The sequence below is a fragment of the Plecotus auritus genome (assembly GCF_963455305.1).
Source record: "Plecotus auritus genome assembly, chromosome: 5".
Taxonomy (NCBI): Eukaryota; Metazoa; Chordata; class Mammalia; order Chiroptera; family Vespertilionidae; genus Plecotus; species Plecotus auritus.
Genome location: NC_137776.1, coordinates 57,658,098 through 57,673,467, shown reverse-complemented (window position 1 = coordinate 57,673,467; position 15,370 = coordinate 57,658,098).

The following is a 15,370-nucleotide window of genomic DNA, read 5'->3' as shown; positions in this document are numbered from 1 at the left end:
ACAGGTCTTGAATAGTGAATTGCAGGGGAAAAGTGTCAAATTTAAAAAATAAATCTGACCTAGCTGGTGTGGCTCAGTGGTTGAGCGTCGACCCAGAAACCAAGAGGTCACCGGTTTGATTCCCAATCAGGGCACATGTCCCGGTTGTGGACTGGATTCCCAGTGGCAGGCATGCAGGAGGCAGCCAATCAATGATGTTTCTTTCACCCATGCTTCTTCATAAAAATAAATCTGAATTGGGAACATAAATGGGATAACCCATTTTGACATCCAAAACTAATTTCACATTATAAAACAAAATTCACATTTGATTCATGTAATAAATGCTGCCCAGATTTGCATGGCCTTAATACAATAAGATTAAGAATATTCTCTCGTTGTTTATCCTTTGTAATCAGTTGTTTATCCTGTGTTAAACAAATATTGTGGGAAGAATACATGGGAACAGGCTCCAAAGTATTCCTTGGATACTCATCAACAGAAACAGAGAGACAGCAGAGCTCAGAACTTGGACAGATAAAATCCAACAGGAAAACCAAAAGAAAACTGACTAGAATTTTAAATCTTTAACAATGAATAGAGTAGTGGGATTGCCAGTATAAATGCAAACCTGATGCTGCAGAAAATAACTTTGGATTTTTTACTCCAAAAAATAAATATATCAACTTGCCTTTCCAAGGAGATCCTTAATGATACATGTGCCAGGGCAATGTATGCATGTATGTGTATATATATATGTATATGTATATATATGTGTATGTATATATATATATATATGTATATATATATATATATATATTGTGTGTGTGTGTGTGTGTGTTATATATATAGTGTGTGTGTGTGTGTGTGTGTGTGTGTGTGTGTTATATATATAGTCTTTTATGAAAAAAGCAAGATGGGGAAAAAAGCATGAAGAACATATAACATATGGCATTCCCTATCGCCTCAGCTGGTGTTTGCCATTTCCTGCTTGTAACTTTCTTAATTTTACATTTTCTCCTCAATTTCAATATACTAGACATTTTAATCAGATTTGCAGTTTGGCCTTCCCGGTTTCCCCATTTGCTGCTCCTTGTTCTTATTAATCTTTTCAGTTATATGTCTAAGTCTATTTGATTTGAAGAAAAACTAATAATTATAATGCCTAGGGTGTCTTCATGAATAATCAATAATATGCTCATTATGATGTGGCTGTCTGGGTAAGCTATGCTTAGATGCAAGAGGCAATAACATAAAAACATATTCTAATATTTTAATCAGATTTTATAGTATTGCCATACATAATGTTAAAGAGAATAAAAATCAGTGAGGGACATGGAGGCAACTTATGAATCAGAAGTATGTAACTTACTTCGAGTAGCTCAAGCATCACCCCTCAAAATCGGGCCTCAATTGCATTAACTTCTAGCCCTGGCCAAAACTAGGCTACATAATAAAGCAGTTCTGAGAAATACAGGGCTATACAACTGGTTGTTTACCCTCAAGCAAATGGGTTGAATATCAGCTGCCTCAAAGCAACTGACAAGGATATCAGGCCATTCAGACCCAGTCCATGGCAAAACCTTCCTCCCCACTTCCAAGGTCAAAAGTGAAAGCAAACCAAAACAAAACAAAAAGTGAAAGACATTCCACAGATTCTAAAATAAATGCCCAGTTTTTCTCAACTAGAAATCAGAGTTCCTGGGAAGTGTTAACAACTCACGGTGATCCCCATTTCCAAGCTTCTTACTGAAGACCTAATAACATTATAGTTCTCAGAGTCCTTGTAGTTTGCTTTAGCAATTAACTCTGTACCCGTAGACACCCCAAGGACCATGGCTGGCAAATGTAAAGAGTAGTAACCCACCCAAAACACATCTTTCACACTCTGGCAGCAATTCCTAAGATTAGACAATATCAGTGAAAGGAATTACTGTGACCAGCCAGGGCTCAATGTTAACATCTTAGGTGCTATGGTTTTCCTGATGGATCCTGAGCTAATTTCCTAAAAGCATATGTACATAGGCATGGATTCCGTCACATTTCCTCAGCTTCACTAATCAGGGTGGTTAGTGGGGAGCTGGGACTTCACATTATCCTAAATTTCCCAGCACATGTGATTACAAACTCACCCCAGCCCCTTCCTTTTATACCTCCTCACAAGGTTGTCTAATGGTTACCTTGTCACAGGTCCTTCTCCCCATGAGAATGGTCAGGTTTTAATGAAACTCTTAAAGACACTTGTAGAGGAATCTATAAAATGTGGGTAGATAAGAGGAGTGGGAGATAAGAGAAAAAAAGTACACTCCCTAGGCAACAAGTTTTGATGTGGTACTATCAATAGTCACTTCCCATTTATTATCTAACTCTTTTTTAAAATATATTTTTATTGATTTCAGAGAGGAAGGGAGAGAGAGATAGAAACATCAATGATGAGAGAGAATCATTGATCAGTTGCCTCCTGCACGCCCCCTACTGGGGATCAAGCCCACAACCCAAGCATATGCCCTTGACTGGAATCGAACCTGGGACCCTCCAGTCCACAGGCTGACGCTCTAACCCAGGGGTGGGCAAACTTTTTGACTCGAGGGTCACAATGGGTTCTTAAACTGGACCGGAGGGCCGGAACAAAAGCATGGATGGAGTGTTTGTGTGAACTAACATAAATTCAAAGTAAACATCATTACATAAAAGGGTACGGTCTTTTTTTTTTATTTCAATAGTTTTATTCATTTCAAACATTTTAACAAGAAGAATGTAAACACTAATTATTATAATTTGAAACTTCAAAAAATGGAGGAATCATAGCACAATAACATACCTTATATTGAAGATGGCAAAGGCAAAATAAAATTGCCTAACAAAGGAAAGGTACAAAAGCCTTTCAAATTAAACTTAAATATAATAAAATAATTAAAAACTAAAACAAATAGAAAAGAACAAAATGTGTAAACAGTAAATTAAACATTTTCTTTAGTGCAACTTCCAAATTATGCCCGGGACGTAGATGTAGATGGCAATGTAGACTGGGTTGAAAGGTTTTTCGTCTTTAAAACATCAACTTCAGTGGGAACAGTGTTGTTGGTCTCCTTTTTAGCTAATGCTCTCCAGGGGCGTGTCTCCCTACATCACCACGATAACATGTCTACGCATTTCCAGGGTGATGTCGGGGGACACGTCCGCGGGCATTACAAGGAGCCTCTGGAAGATTGAGAGGTTGTTCCTTCTACTGAATGGGCGGTTATAAATCCGCCCACTTAGAAGAAGGAGCTGCGGCTGTGTTTCCCGTCGTTGCCATGTTAACACTGCTGCTGGCGAAGGAGCGGAGGGGAGAGCAAGAGAACCCTCCGCTCTTTCGGCTCCGCGGGCCGGATAGAACAGCCGAACGGGCCGGATCCGACCCTCGGGCCGTAGTTTGCCCACGGCTGCTCTAACCACTAAGTCAAACCAGCTAGGGCTATTATCTAATTCTTGATATAAAAAGTTCATAAACCAACCTGTAAGTCTACAAACAGAGAACCAGGACATAAAACAGTATAGACATACTTCCTCAGTTATAGAAAATAAAACTTTTTTGATCATAAATACCCAGTTTCGAATTTTAAATTTTTTCATAAAAATAGCCTTCATTACCTCATATCAATGTAAAGTTAATTTTTCTACCAAACAAAATCAACAGATAAACTCAAAATTAAAACATCTCAGAATCTCATATTTACTAGTAAAAAAAACAACCTCCAAAACTGGCAGCTGTAATTAAGATAGAAGTGTCAGAATGAAATTTTAAGGCAAGAAAATCTTTGAATCTGTAAGAAATGATGTCTAAATAATGGTAGGTATAAGAATTTACATTAACAAGTGAAATAGGCACAAGGGTAAAAATTACACAGTTGAGGAAGGCCAAAACTTAGCCTGTCCTCACATAAAATATAACATTTCTATTTCTTACCCACATGCCCTACTCTAGCCTACAGAATTCAAAGGAATCTAAGACCTAAGGCAATTAGGTACAACCATTGGTAAATCATCCAGGAAATGATTGAAAGTATAGTATCAAAAGACTGACAAGAAAAATTCTTATGATGAGAATTTACAGCTTTTAGGGGGGAAAAAGGGCAGTGAAGCCAGATGTCAAAATATGTATTTAGTGATTCATAAAATTTCATTGCCCCAAAGTGAAAAAAATAAAACACTTAGGCAACATTTGTAGCTGATGCCCCTAAAATACTTCTAACTTTAAAACAGTTCTTTACACCTTCTTGAAGTGTTTTGTATTCATTGACATTTCTCTTATTTTATTGAGATTTTCTGATTATTGTACTTCAGGATTAGGAGTGGATCCATGAGCAGAAAATAAAGATAAACTAAATGTCAGGTTCCCCATACTCTGCTTATCCACATTTAGCTCAAACTTGTACCAAGTATGGAGTCTAGCCAGACGGGGAAAAGCTGGGGGATAAAATGAGAGAAGGAAATGGATCCATTTAAATCATATTCCTCTCTTCCATCTTTGCAAAAGGCAATCTATAAGACATATCTCTCATATTTAATGTTTTAACATTGTTTTAAAAACCTCAAAAGGAAAATAGTACTGAGTATTTCACACCAGAGAAACTGAAGAAAACTTCAGGCATGAGAAGAATTTCCCCAAATCCCTCAATCCCAGAAGACTTTATACTCGGGTAAAATTATAGACCCAAGGGCCAAATATGTCCATAGATGTGTTTTGTTACTAAAGTGGCCTGAGTGCCTTTCAAAAGAACTTCACTCTCCAATTTGCCACAATCCCCACCACTACCTATTATATTTCACAGAGACACTTCACACATCCACCTTACCAATTAGTCCCTGGATACGTTTCAGATTTTGACCCCTGCAAATGAAGATTTATCTTCATACACTCATATAAACTCAATATCTGTGGGGCCTTAAAGTCCACCTTCTAAAACAGTCTTTCATTGGATAATTAGATCCTTCAATACATTTTTGCCTAGCTTTTTGCACATCAGAAACAGCAGAAAAACATCTTACAAATATAGATGCCTGAGCCCCATCTCTGACCTATTGAATTAAAATATCCAAGGGTGGAAGTGGGGTTGGGGGTAGAGGAGTCCTAAACATCTGTGCAGGTGAATCTGATGAACAGTTAGGGTTATAAATGATTTCTTTTTTTGTATCCAGTAAGAATTCACTGCCTCCCAACATTTTTTTGGGGGGGTAACAATGTAAGAAAGTTCTTTCCTCAGGCAAGTCTTAGTGTTCAAACTAGAGACAGAGAAGTGTTACCTGCCTCTCAGCCCTGGGGTAGTTTGACAGTATATCAGAGAGCCTTGTCAAAACTTGCAGAGGTTTGTTATAGAAACTAGTCTTCACTTCTTCCACTTCCTGCCATATGTTTCATTCCCTGCTGTCTCCATTCCGAGAAATTTTTCCATCCTGATATCCATGTGAAAGCTAAAGCTACCTATTCAGGTGTTACAGCTGTCACCAACAATATCCTGGTGATGGATGAAATAGATTTTGCTTCAGGAACTATAAAAAAAAAATTGGTGCAGAGAAATGACACGTTATGAAATGATGAAATACAACATCTGGCTCAAAAGTGAGTCATACAGGTGTCATTAACAAGACAAACAGGAAGCTTCTTTGTTAAATACCAAAGTTAAATTTCCAGGCTATTTTAGACTTTCTCTTTAATCAATTCAGTCAAAATAACATTACAGTGGATTTGACCAAATGTTTGACTGAATTAGGTAAAATGGCTGGTTATTATAATACTAGAGGCCCGGTGCACAAAATTCATGCAGGGGGGGGTGGGGGGTGACCCTCAGCCCAGCCTGCACCCTCTCCAATCTGGGACTGCTGGCTCCCAACTGCTCGCCTGCCTGCCTTCCTGATTGCCCCTAACCGCTTCTGCCTGCCAGCCTGATCACCCCCTAACCACTCCCCTGCCAGTCTGATTGATGCCTAACTGCTCCCCTGCCAGCCTGTTTTCCCCTAACTGCCCTCCCCTGCAGCCTGGTCACCCCTAACTGCCCTCCCCTGCAGGCCTGGGTCCCTCCCAACTGCCTTTCCCTGCAGGCCTGGTCGCTCCCAACTTCCCTCCTCTGCCGGCTTGGTCACCCCTAACTGCCCTCCCTTGCAGGCTTGATCGCCCACAAATGCCTGCCCCTGCTGGCCTGATTGCCCACAAATACCCTCCCTTGCAGGCCTGGTCCCTCCCAACTGCCCTCCCCTGCTGGCCATTTTGTGGTGGCCTTCTTGTGTCCACATGGAGGCAGGATCTTTGACCAATGGGGGCAGCCATCTTGTGTGTTGGAGTGATGGTCAATCTGCATATTACTCTTTTATTAGATAGGATAGAGGCCTGGTGCATGGGTGGGGGCCAGCTGGTTTGCCCTGAAGGGTGTCCTGGATCAGGGTGGGGGTTCCCTTGGGGTGTGGGGCGGCCTGGGTGAGGGGCCTGTGGTGGTTTGCAGGCCGGCCACGCCCCCTGGTGACCCAAGCGGAGGCCCTGGTATCTGGCGTTTATTTATCTTCTACAATTGAAACTTTGTAGCCTGGAGTGGAGCCAAGCCTTCTGCTTGCTCCATGGCGGCAGCCATTTTTGGGGGGATTTATGTATCTTCTATAATTGAAACTTTGTAGCCTTAAGCGGAGGCCTGGGCCAGCCAGGGTGTGTGGAAAGCTTGGCTTCCTCCATCACCGAGGGCAACCCCAGCCTCCTGCTCTTTCCAGCTCTGTGGCTGCCGCCATTTCTGTTTGCGTTTATGTATCTTCTATCATTGAAACTTTGTAGCTTTGAGTGGAGGCCTAGGCCAGCAAGGGCAGGCGGAAAGCTTGGCTTTCTCCATTGCTGAGGAAACCCAAGCTTCCCTCCTGCTCTCTGTGGCCGTAGCAATTTGGTTGGGTTTATTTGCATATTTGCTCCTGATTGGCTGGTGGGCGTGGCATGTGGGCATGGCTTGTGGGTGTAGCGGAGTGATGGTTAATTTGCATATTACTCTCTTATTAGATAGGACTAGAGGCCCAGTGCACAAAATTCGTGCATGGGGAAGGTCCCTAGGCCTGGCCAGAGATCGGGGCCTTCCTTCCCCTGGCTGCCAGCTGGGGCCTTCCTTTGTTCTGCACCACCCCCTGGTGGTCAGCGCATGTCATAGCGAGTGGTCAAACTCCCGGTCAGTCGAACTCTCGGGACAATTTGCATATTAACCTTTTATTATGTAGGATAACGAAGAGTCATCCACATAATTGCCAACTGAAATTTGATAGCTGTAGGTCAAAAAATACATCACTATAATACCAAGTTAAAACTGTACACACTTATACCTTTCAAAGCACTTGCTCACAAATTACCTCTTTGAAATATTTAAAAAAAAAATCCTTTTGTTAGGTGATAATGATATCATTGTTTTAGCTAGTTATTAATAACTAGAGGCCTGGTGCACAAAATTCATGCACTGGGGGGCTGTCCCTCAGCCCAGCCTGTAACCTCTCCAATCTGGGACCCCCCGGGGGATGTCCGATTGCAGGGATTAGGCCTAAACTGGCAGTCAGACATCCCTCTCACAATCCGGGACTGCTGGCTCCTAAACACTCGCCTGCCTGGTTGCCTGATTGTCCCTAACCACTCTGCCTGCCAGCCTGATAGCTCCCTAACTGCTCCCCTGCCAACCTGATTGACACCTAACTGCTCCCCTGCCGGCCCGATCACCCCCAACTGCCCTCTCCTGCAGGCCTGGTCCCCCCTCCAACTGCCCTCCCCTGCAGGCCTGGTCCCCCCCCCCAATTGCCCTCCCCTGCAGGCCTGGTTGCCCACAACTGCCCTCCCCTGCAGGCCTGGTTGCCCACAACTGCCCTCCCATGCCAGCCATCTTGTGACAATGTGGGGGCAGCCATCTTGTGATGACGTTGGGGCAGCCATCTTATGATGACATGGGGGCAGCTATCTTGTGGTGGCCATCTTGTGATGACATGGGGTAGCCATCTTATGATGACATGGGGTAGCCATCTTGTGACAATATGGGGTGGCCATCTTGTGACAATGTGGGGGCTGGCCATCTTGTGATGTGAGGGTCAATTTGCATATTACCTCTTTATTATATAGGATAGGAAAGAAGCAAAGGGAAGACCAAATATTATAGGCATGGTCATTTGGGCAACTTCACCAGGAAGCTGCAACTTTGCACTCCCCAGGAAATCACCTGCCCATTCCCCACAGATTACTGGGCAAAGGGGTCCAACAAAGAGGAGATGGATGCATGTGCAGTGAAGTTGGAGTGACTAGGAAAGGTGCTTGTCAGTGACACCTAGAGGCAGAGGTGGCTGGCCAGAATGGGTGGGGCTGCTGCAAGCCCACAAAAATTTGTGAACACATAATCCCCTAAACAAAGAAATTTGCTCGTGGGACTCTCTTGTTTCTGCTTCCTTGCACTTGCCCAGGTTTCCTCCATAGCCATGTGGACCCCACATGCATGGACTGATGGACTACAGTGGGGAACACAAACTATGCTAGCCTGATGCTGGACTGACTCTGCTCCAACATGGGAAGGAAACTCTGGACACTGGCTCTGATTTTAACTCTGCTGAAACCCTGGCTGCACTTCTTCTATGACTGGACAAAGGAAAACGGGACTTTGGAAACTCGGGGGTTTAATTCCACAGAAATAAAACTTTCTACAATATCTCATTCTCCCATGCAAGTCTCAGAAAATTCTCTTTCTTGGGATATTTCAAGAATTCCACTCCCAGAGCAACAGATAGGGATGAGGACATTTCCCCACCAGTAACAATAATAACTCATATAATAGATGAAGAAATAGAGGCTTCTGTCAAAGGACTTATCCAAATTTGCTTAGTTAGATAAGAGGTTGCACATATCCCAGATTCTCGGAATCCAAAACCATGCTCAAATTCTGAGGACTTTCAGGTTTTTAGATTACAAGAAGAAGCTTAAAAATAAATAAGTAATGATAGATAAATAGATAGATAGATAGCCAACATACACCTAACCATAATTCTAAAAACCACATGACTGACCAGGAAGAATTGCAGTAAAAAAGAGAATGTGTGAGAAACATCTATCCCTGGCTGCCAAGGGGATATGTCAGTTTTCAAACTGAGCCCAAAATTCAAAATAATAAAATATGAGCCCTACGGGACTGCTGGTGACATAAACATCTGCAATTGATTCCAAGGCTCACTGGGAACCAGCTGTCAAAGGCACAGAAATAGAGCAGAGAACAGAAGAATGCCACCACCTTATGATTCTGAAAAACTGTATATGCTATGCAGAAGAGATGAGACCCATTTCCCTGCCAGGTAAATCCTGGCTGTGGAATATTGGGCACAGGCACTTTGACGGGAAGAACATGTGAAGTGCAGCTGAACAAACTTGTTGAACTTCAGCCATGACAATGCCTTCTGCTGGTTAACCATGATAAGGGGTGAAACTGAGGTCCAAGACAGTAAACAAATAACTATGAAAATATAGTTTATTATGTGTGGTTTGATTCTGTCATATTTGGTTCAACATGCAAAGTTAAGTCATGGTGAAATGTTAAATATTAAGATCTTAAAGCCCTACATGATGAAGCCCCTGGATCATTAGTTGACAAGAAGTTGACAGTGAAAACAGTAGGGCCCTAGGGCCCTCTGTATTAAAATATACGGGAGAGAAATTAAATGTGGATAATTCTTTGCCGTTTATGACATTTTATTAGAACACTGCTATGAAATTGTTAGCAGATTGAAATTTCTTATGGATGTGGTTTAATTTCTTTTTACTCTCCAAATATTGTTTTCAGTGTTGACTTTAAAGATGGAGGAACTAACTCAAAATGTTATGTGTTGGAGACCGGGTGTAAGTTGACACGGTCCTTGCACCTGAAGGGACTAGCAAGGCTGTCCCCTACCCACACAGTTTTCCCAGGCTTGTTTGGATGGAGGTTATCAGTAGAATGAGAGCAACCTTTCATAGCTTACCAAGAAGTCTGTAACTATTTACTGAGATTTGCTGTACTGAGAATTTGTCCTTCTGCTCTGTCTCTCCCTTAGAGATTAAGAGGAACAAAGAATACATTCCTCTTGACAGACCTCCTATTCAGTGTTTTGTGTATAAAAGGCATTACGCAGTTAATAAACTTGCTGCAGTCTCTCGATGACCTGTAGTCCTCCCGATCCCACTCTCCTGTCTTTCTTTCTTTTCTCAATTTCCACCTCCCTGCTTCAGCCCGGTTCAACCTGTCAGGCTGGCCCTGGCAGTTATGTATCTCTATACTAATTTTTTAAAATCTTTATTGTTGAAAGTATTACATATGTCCCTCTTTTCCTCCCCATTGACTCCTTCTAGCCTGCCCTTGCCCCCCAGGCCTTCACCACACTAATTTCTGTGTCCATGAGTTATGCATATCTATATATATAAAACCCTAAGCAACCATTACAACTGGTCAACTGTTCGACCGGTCACTATGATGCGCACTGACTCACAATTAACCTCCTGCAGTCCCTTCTTCTGGCCGGCCAACCTCCCGTGATCCCTCCCCTCAACCAGCCAGCCCTGATTAGGACTGCACAAGAGGGCGCCGACTGGACCCAATTGCTGGCCAGGCCAAGGGACTCCACCCATGCACGCATTTGTGCACTGGGCCTCTAGTATGTATATATGCATATACAAGTTTTTTGGTTGATCTCTTCCCACCCACCCATCCACCCCCATCTTCCCTCTGAGATTTGACAGTCTGTTCTCTGCTTCTATGTCTCTGGATCTGTTTTGTTCCTCAGTTTATTTTGTTCATTAGATTCCACATATGAATGAGATGATATACTTGTCTTTCTCTGACTGGCTTATTTCACTTAGCATAATACTCTCCAGGCCTATACTAATTTTTCTTAATGGGATATATATCTGTTTTAGGAAAAGCCAATTTAATTATATACATATATATTTCAACTTAAGAAAAAGCCAATGTAACAAAATTCAAAATAATAAAATAGGAGAGATTATTTGCTTTCATTATATTTATTAGGTACATATCTTATTTCAGACACTATGTTAGATATAAGGATGCAAAGATGAGTAATAGAGCAAGACAGGACTCTGCCTTCAAGTGCTTTACTAAAGGCAAAGCAATTCAATATTAAAAGAAAGGAAAAACAAAGTTATTCAGGGTATGGTAGAGACACAAACCAGTAATCAAAACTCAGACGTTAAGCAACCTTATAGTCTACTGTGAGAAATCTAGACTTTTTATTGTAGGCAAGGAGAGCCATTGAAAAGTTTAAAAAGTAATTGTCAAAATCATGTTTTTTAAACAGCAACACTCCGGAAATGGAACATAGGGTAGCTGGAAAGGATCAAGACCAAAGATGGTACAACTAAATAGAAGACTGTGTGGGGGTTCACATTAAAAAAAATAAAAATGTTATGGACTTCAACTAGAATCATACCAGGGATAATGGAAGTTAAGCAGGGTGGGGGTGAGGGGTGGTAGGAGAACAGGAAATGAGTGTCATAAGGTACCCTATTGAATATTATTTTCCAAGAACTAGAGTGCAGGAGAGATAAAATAATTAACAATTGGAGTTTCCTGGACCAGGAAAGGGGGACTTCTTCCACAGGGTGTGAGGCGATAGATGCCAGCAAAAAGGAGAAAAGGAAAATGGGCAAAGGACTGGAATAAATAGACATTTTTCCAAAAAAGTTATGCAAATGACCAACATGCATATGAAAAGATGTGCAGTAGCACTAATCATCAGAGAAATGCAAATCAAGGCCACAATGAGATATTGCCTCACAACCATTAGGATGGCTACTTTAAAAAAAAAGAAAGAAAGAAAGAAAGAAAGAACAGAAAAGAGTAAGTGTTGGAAAGAATGTGGAGAAATTGGAACTTTTGTGCATTATTGGTTTGATTATAAAATAGTGCAAATTGTTATGGAAAACAATCCAGAAGTTCCTCAAAAATTAAAAATAGAACTACCATATGATCCAGCAACCCTTCTTCTGGGTATATATCCAAAAGAATCGAAAGAAGTTTCAAAGAGACATTTTACATCCATGTTCTTAGCAGCACTATCCACAATAGCTAAGACGTGGAATCAACCCAAATGTGCAACACAGATGAATGGATAAACAAAATGTGGACTGTCACACAGTAGCAGATTATCCAGCCTTAAAAAGGAAGGAAATCCTGTCACATACTATGACCTGGATGAACTTTGAGAACATTATGCTAAGTAACATAAGCCAGTCACAGAAAGATACTTCCCTTTATGTGAGGTAACTGGAGTTGTCAAATTTATAGAGGCAGAAAGTAGAATGGTGGCTGCTAGATGGTTGGGGGACAGGAAAAGGGAGTTGTGGTTTTGTGGGTACATAGTTGCCAATTTGCAAGATGAAAAACATCGGTAGCTCTATTAACACTACTGAACTGGGCTGCGCGCAGTGTGGTGGTGGCTGTGCCTCGGCCTGCGTGGCCTCCTCGTGGGGCTGGCGAAGGCCCCGAGCCCGGTGGAGCCGCTGGAGCAGAGGCGGCCGTACGCGGTGCTGCGGGGGCAGAACCTGGTGTTGATGGGAACCATTTTCAGCATTCGGCTGGTGACCATGATCCTTATGGCATTTTGTGTCTACAAACCCATTCGGCGTCTATGACAGCCGAGCAAGCGCTTCCAGGAGTATTTGGGAACAGAATAAGTTGTTTTGCATATGAGTCAGTGGAGAAGTTGGAACCCGAACTTTCATGCTTGGAAATGACCTTTGGTCTGGACAATTGGTAAATGCTGAGTTAGAAAAAACATCTAGCAGTTTTTTTGTAACACTGTAATGCAAATAATTGGCCACTGAGTCTGCTTCTAATATTTCTTTTTATATGTGGCTTACTTGTTAAAAGTAAGACCTAAAGCTCAGCGTAAAGTTCTGTGTAAAAATGGAGTGCTCATGAGAAAGGAAACATGGTAACCTTGCGAGTGATATAAAACCACATTGGGAAGGACTAATCATTAACGTCTGAAAAGATTAACAAGACTTAACATGTAGACAGACATTCAGTACTTAAGAACCACTTGGTGACAATAGGTTAAGAATCATAAACATTTGTAATTACAGAGTTGGCCTAGAGCAGTGGTCACCAAACTCATTAGTCAACAGAGCGGCAAACCGAGGCTCACTGGCCTGGAGTACTCTGGTTGCAAAGCAGTGTCCACTGTGGGGAGCTTGCACCGTCATAACTCATGCAGCATCAGCTCTGCACTCCCACTGAAGTCAGGGTCACATCAGGTGGGCTATGCTCATGTGTACGCTTGGGCTGGCAGGCTCTGGGGTTGTACAGAAAATGTTTCTAGTTGACCCATCTGAAAAATAACTCCTTCCTGCTCAAACGTGCGGATCTCCCTGGTACTGCACTTAAATCTTTCCAGCCCTTGGCCTGAAACTTGTGGCAGCTTTTCAGATTTGGACTCTAAGAGACTTAGCAGGAACTCTTTTCCGCCCTGGGTGGGAAAGACTCCCTCACTGTACTAGGCAGAGTGGTGAGTGCATATGTGTTTACACTAATTTAATTTCAGCTTTGGAAATACTGCTGCTTGTTTGCACTGTTTGTGAACTTGATTTCCCCTTATTGAAATGATACTTTTGTACTTACAATGTGGTCATCAGTATTTATTTTATTTTTTTATGTTTCTTTTTTTTTAGTTTAATAAATCTTTATTGTTCAGATTATTACAGTTGTTCCTCTTTTTCCCCCCATAGCTCCCCTCCACCCAGTTCCCACCCCACCCTCTGCCCTTACCAACCCCACTGTCCTCATCTATAGGTGTACGCTTTTTGTCCAGTCCCTTCCCGCAACCCCCATACCCCTTTCCCCCCGAGAATTGTCAGTCCACTCCCTTTCTATGCCCCTGATTCTATTATATTAGCCAGTTTATTCTGTTCATCAGATTTTTTATTCACTTGATTTTTAGATTCACTTGTTGATAAACGTGTATTTGTTGTTCATAATTTTTATCTTTACCTTTTTCTTCTTCTTCCTCTTCTTAAAGAATACCTTTCAGCATTTCATATAATACTGGTATGGTGTTGATGAACTCCTTTAGCTTTTTCTTATCTGTGAAGCTCTTTATCTGACCTTCAATTCTGAATGATAGCTTTGCTGGGTAGAGTAATCTTGGTTGTAGGTTCTTGCTGTTCATCACTTTGAATATTTCTTGCCACTCCCATCTGGCCTGCATAGTTTCTGTTGAGAAATCCTCTGAGAGTTGTATGGGTGCTCCCTTGTAGGTAATTAAGTGTTTTTCTCTTGCTGCTTTTAAGATTCTCTCTTTGTCTTTTGCTCTTGGCATTTTAATTATGATGTGTCTTGGTGTGGTCCTCTTTGGATTCCTTTTGTTTGGGGTTCTGTGTGCTTCCTGGACTTATAAGTCTATTTCTTTCACCAGGTGGGGGAAGTTTTTGGTCATTATTTCTTCAAATAGGTTTTCAGTATCTTGCTCTCTCTCTTCTTCTGGCACCCTCATAATTTGGATGTTTGTACTCTTGAGGTTGTCCCAGAGGCTTCTTACGCTATCTTCATCTTTTTGCATTCTTTTTTCTTTTTGCTTTTCCGGCTGAGTGTTTTTTGCTTCTTTGTTTTTTAACTCTTTGACTTGATTCTTGCGTTCCTCTAGTCTGCTGTTAGGTCTCTGTATAATATTTTTTATTTCAGTCAGTGTATGTTTAATTTCTAGTTGGTTCTTTTTCATATCTTCGAGGGTCTTGCTAAATTTATCGGCCTTTTCTAGGAAATTCTTGAAAAACCTTATAACCGTGGTTTTGAACTCTATATTCAGTCATTTGCTTTCCTCCATTTCTTTCATTTGTGATCTGTTTCTTTGTCTCCGCATTTTTGCTGCTTCCCTGAGTTGATAGAGTAGCTTTGTGTGGTAGGTGTCCTATAGGGCCCAGTGGCTCAACCTCCCCAGTTACCTGAGGTGGACACTCTTGGTGCACCGCTTTGTGGACTGTGTGTACAGCCTTGTTGTAGTTAATTCTTGATTGTTGTTGGTATCACTGGGAGGAATTGACCTCCAGGCCAATTGGCTGTGAGGATCAGCTGTGTCTACGCTGGGGGAACTTCTGTGTTGGAGACACTCTTATGAGACAAGACTTGCAAAATTGCAAAAGCCTCTGTGCTCAGCTTGGATGGGGTGGAGTTTCAGGGCGGAGCAGACAGCCTTGGTTTCCCGTCAGCCCTGCCTTATGAGGCCCCTGTGTCTCAGTGTCCTGTGGTAATCGCTGCAAGCACCTCTGAGAGAAAGCTGCCCTCGAGTTTCGCCCGCTGCCAGACAGTCCAGTTTCTCCCTGAATGAGTCTTGGTTCCCAGAAACTTGCCCCGAACTGGAGTTCAGCGCAGTCGGG